Genomic DNA, 5,537 nt, shown 5'->3' on the forward strand with positions numbered 1-5,537 from the left:
GTTTAAAAACTTGCTATGGGACCCCAGTCCCATTAAGCTAGGTGGTAAAAATGCCCTCTTAAGTGTTAAAGTTATCATATTAAGTGTTAAAATGATAATACAGATAATATTAAGTGTTAAAGGGATAATTTAAATAAGATCAAAGGTCTAGTAATAATAATAAATAGAATTAAAAAGGAGAGAATGTTCCAACATGGGAAGCAGTCCACACAGCAGACTCGTAGAATGACAATTGCTCTAAACAGCACTCTGACCTCAGAATCAGCCCTTAAAGCATTCTGCTCTAGTTAAAAAGCCCATGAGAGCATTTCAGGCATGGAAAGCCAAGACACTGTGGTAAAAAAAAAAAAAAATGTCCTACATGAAGGATGAGTGAGACCCCAGTGGAAAGAAGTGACCATAAGAAAAGGATGTACTTTTCTCTGAAGGAAGAACTTCAACCTTGCTTATGGCCTTGTCTAAATACTGACAGAGATTATGGATTCATAAGGCTTCCATAGACAAGGCAGCTCATGTCACGAGCCTCAGGTGATCACTGACATCATACATAAGATTGTTAATTGTTAAATTAACAACAGGAGTCACTGTGCACTTATTTTCCATGCAGGACTTCTGTCCTCAATGAGTTATACTATGAGAATTAACTGTAAAGCTTGCTCTATGTGTGAGTGTGTGTGTGTGTGTGCAAATTGTTTAAAATTTACTTAGTATAGAGTTGGTCTTCTGTGTATAAAGTTAATTGAAAAGGAACCTTAAAGGAGAATGGGACAAGAAATGGGTAAGAGAGGAGGAGATGGGGTGAGAACAGGGGCAGGCAGGCAGGTATGGTGGGAAGAATCACTATTTTAATAAAGTTGTACTTATGAAATTTGTACTCATTAAGTAAAGGGTTTCTTTAAGGAAAAAAATAAGTGATTTGGTCCCTCCACTCTAATTAGAGACTTGGATTGAGTTCTCAGTTTCTGGCTTCAGCCCAGCCCAGTCTATGTCTATTTTCTCCTGTGGATGGGATCGCTCTCGCTCTCTTTCTCTCTCTCCCCCAATATAGATCGATAGATAGATAGATAGATAGATAGATAGATAGATATCAGCTTTGCAAATAAGTGAAAAATTAAAGGAATATTCCAGGGTTATACAGTGTGGCCACAAAGAAATCCATGACTCTTTTGTTTTTCAGAGCACTCGCTGATTCTCTGGCAATTCTAAGAGTGAGGGAGACTTTGGGTATTGAGACTGCAGATTAATCTTGGGAATTCATGAGGTGCCAGAACTGTTCCTAGGGACTCAATTAGCGCAGAGGTCCTGGGTTTCCAGGGGTCCACATCAATTCTCCTAGTGGTCTGGGTTTGGACATGGCTGGCAGAGTGTGAAGAGCTGCAGTTCCTCAAGAGGACAGGAGTGCCCCTGAGGCCAGAGACTCTGTAGAGGAGTGTAGATTGGGGGCCAGAACTGGATCACTTAATCCAGGCTTTCCTCAAAAACCCTGTGAGTTATCATGGGCCTGAGAGTGCGACTGTGACTGCAGGGACCCAACCTCTTCCCCAGCTGCCCATAGAAACACCAGGATTCAACCTTTGACAGAAAGTCTGTCACTTTATTAAAGGTTAGCTACGTTGTTCACGTTTGTATCTAATGTTGGGCATGTGCAAAAATCAAACTATTTGCAGTTTTTTGGCAGAAATAACTTCAGCAAAGAATGAAAAGTTGGTAGTCAAAAGATTCCATTTTTATTACATCCAAAGACAGAAATTGAAGTCTTAACAAAGGCAAAACCAATACGGCATTTCAAGCTCTGCTCAGAAAGAACATAAATAACAGCAAGACATGAGGCTGAAGATGTGGGGCAAGGAGGAAAGGGAAATGAAAGAAGAGCCACAACAAGGAAAACACTGTGCTCCTGGAAAGGAAACTTCTAGATGCTGGGACTCCCCCTCAGAACCTTAGGGACTGACTCAGCACAGGGTACAAAACACTCAAGACAATTCACTGAGGACTACAACAACACTGGATTTCCATGCAGCCACCCTCCCCTAGTTGACACCCCCATGTGTTGTCATTCCTCACTTACCAAAGCTCTTGGAGACCCCAGCAAGTCCAGTGAGCAGGTATGGATTTTCCTTTCCAGAGGAATTCAGGCACCCAAGATTGTTTTCCACTTCAAGGATAAAGCTGTTCAATAAAGAAGATAAATTGATGGCAGAAGATGTTAGATAACATGGATTTCATAGAATGTGCCACAAGGTGAGTGACTTTAAATCATTCTCAGTTAAGACCAACTGCTATTTTATAAGATTCATCTGTGTTCTTGAAATGGTTTGTTTCCCCAGGGTGTTGAAAAAGTTATTGCACAGGTATCTGCCTCCACTGAATGTATAATTTCTGTAGGAGATAGAAATAATTTTTTGTGTCTAAGAGATGAATCCAGAGATTGAAGATTAGTAGGTAATAAGTTAAGATGCTCAGCCTGTATTTTCCCAGGATGACCTTTGTCCTTACTGACTGGGAAAAAGCCAGAAGACATGGGACTTCCCAAGCTAGGCTTGCATGAAATCAACAATAAAATAAATAACACACGCACTCCTCCAACTCTGACATTCTAGCGTCGCAAAACTCATTCAAAGAACAACCGTTTAGGACTCTTCAGTTATACGGAAATGCACATAACTTACTGCAATAAGAAAAATCTCATTGATGTGCTTTGCCTTTTTGATAAATGGCCTGAACAATCACAAAAAAAAAAAGGAAGAAAGAAGAGATTTGACCAACTGGTATTGAGAGTCCTCTTAGCTCTGCGTGTTCAGTTTGTGTATGAGAAACAAGAACATGGCTTTCCTTTTCAGCAATTTGCCATATCATAAGAACTTGTGAAACTAAAGAATTGGTGTATAAAAGATAGATGAGAAAAGGAGGTGATGAGAAAAGAGAAGGGGACCCATGGTCCAGGACCTGCTTTGCCCATTCTGATGCTTGGGTCCCGATTTTGCACCTGGAGGTGCAGGTATCCTGACGATTCTTCCCAGTACTCTTTTTTTCTTTCTACCTGAGTGGGTATCACAAATGATAATAACAAAGCAATATAGTAAATGGGGCACAGGTGGAGTAAAGAGATTCTTCCTTGGGTTTTCCAAGTTTCTAATGGATGGACAAAACCTAAGTGAAGAAAGAGAGTATGTACCCTTGATCTCCCTCTCCCAATCTGTAGAAGAACTAGTGACAGGTATCATTTTTCTTTGAGCCCCCTAGGCTTTGTTTAGGTTTCTCTCTCTTGGGTCCTTTCGGCATCTCCTGCCCCACCCAAAGAGAGCAAGCATACCAGTGGAAATCCCCTGAGCAATGTAGCACATGCTGTACCAAAATATTGTGTCTTGACTTTGTTCTTTTACATCTTCAAGACTAAAGGAAAGAGATACAATCAAAATGATAGTCCACTTAAATGATAAACAAGAGAATTTAAAGAAACATGACCCATTTACTCACCCATAGAGTGACAGTCTATGAGCAATTTAGGAGTTCTGTGTTAGTCATTTTTCCTCAAATACTTGCTTAGTTAAGTGAATTTGTAATTATAGTTTTCTTGAAAGGATATTCAGTGCAATGCATACAACACATCAAATTTTGTGAATCAGATTTACAATTTTCTAACCAAGCTTTCAAAACAAGATCAGAAACAAGGACCGACATCATCTGGCAGGCAGATTGCCACTCTTTATTCGGTTTTCAAATACCCTCAACACAGCTTCAACAGATGGAAGAGACAGACAATGCCCCCTTCCGTACAAATCTTACTCTAAAATATCCCTTGGGCTTTCAAAAAAAAAAAAAAAAGAGTGTGGCATCATGATCACTGCAGACCATGCCCATCACCATGGAGGCTTCATAGTTGAAGAGGGGTTACAAGAGGCATCATCAGCCTGTTAATGACAGGATTGCTATCAACCTGTGTCTGTACAATGATTTTAACCTAAAGAAAAAAATCTGGGCCAGTACTGTGACGCAGTAGGTTGATCCTCTGCCTGCAGCTCCAGCATCCCATATGGGCACCAGTTCTAACCTCAGCTGCTCCTCTTCTGATCCAGCTCTCAGGTATGGCCTGGGAAAGTAGTAGAAGATGGCCCACCCAAGTCCTGGGGCCCCTGCACCTGTGTGAGAGACCCAGAAGGAGTGCCAGGCTCCTGGTTTCAAATCAGCCCAGTTCTGCCCGTTGCAGCCATTTGGGCAGTGAACCAGCAGATGGAAGACCTTTCTCTCTGTCTCTCCCTCTCATCCTCTCAAATAAAAAAAATAAAATATTAAAAAAAAAGAAAAAATCCAACAATTACCAAAAATTACATTGACCCAGGCTTAAGAAACACCAACACTTTAACTATGAGGTCAATTTGAGGAACAATTTTGATTGGCATACAAATTTAAGGAGAGTATGAATTATCTATGTCATTGTCTCAAACTTCAACCTTATATAAGTATGTACCGTGTTTCTGGTATGCCCCATGTGTTCTTGAAAAACTGTGGGATCAAATTTTCACGAGTAGAGTACTGTTTCAAATATATTAAGAAAGTGTCTATTTTATTCCTTAAACAAGAAGCTGATAAACCTTTTCTACCACAGGTGAGATGGTAAAGATTTTAATATTTATGCATTTTACAATCCCCATCACAGCTACTCCAGGCTACCAGTGTAGCACAAAAGCATCTGTAGACAAGACACAAACATATGGGCAGGCTATGTTCCACTGAAACTTTATTGTACAAAACAGATGGTGAGCCAAATTTAGTCTCTTGGCCATAGTTGGCCAACTCCTGCATTAAACAAATGATCCTTGAGTGCCTACTAGGATGAATAAAGTATGAATAGGTTCTCGGAACTCAAAGAGAACAAAAAAAGAAAAATTACTTTTGATGTGATACCAAGAGGATGGAGGTAAGCTCTTTTTATATTGCTTATTTATTTTATAAAACACTTTATTGAAAATATAGTATACATACCAAGAAATATATGCAGATAAATGAGTTTTTGGTCTTCTGATCACACTCTTAACCAACACCCAAATTAAGAACAAAACATTACTAGTACTTCAAGAGACAAAGGAAACTATTTTAAGTAAACCTATCATACAATACCTCATAAAGTGCAGAATCTTTCTTTAAAGTAAAACAATGAGTTGATTAGCTTTGTGGGTTAAGATGTTTGTTTCGTGATTCCCTTAAAGTGGGCCTTTGTCTGAGATAGTTTAAGCCTAGATTTGAATCTACTCCCTTAGACCAAAGAACACAGTAATGTTGAGGGCTGCAAATATACTAGGCTTAGAGAGGTACAAGAATTTACGACATCCTACTTCTCCTCCACCTCTGCTTAAAGGAGCAGTACTACTCAGGCTTCCTGTTTCTGACACTTGCCTTCTTTTTTTCTGTGTTTATACTTCCCCCTGTCTGTGGTTAACGAAGTACAGAGCTGTAGATCAAAGCTTCCTCCCTCCTCTCTCATTCATTTGTACACCCAGGCTCACAGTCAGCTCTCTCCTCTCTTTCTCTCTCTCAGA

This window comes from Lepus europaeus, chromosome 15 (assembly GCF_033115175.1).
Source record: "Lepus europaeus isolate LE1 chromosome 15, mLepTim1.pri, whole genome shotgun sequence".
Classification (NCBI taxonomy): Eukaryota; Metazoa; Chordata; class Mammalia; order Lagomorpha; family Leporidae; genus Lepus; species Lepus europaeus.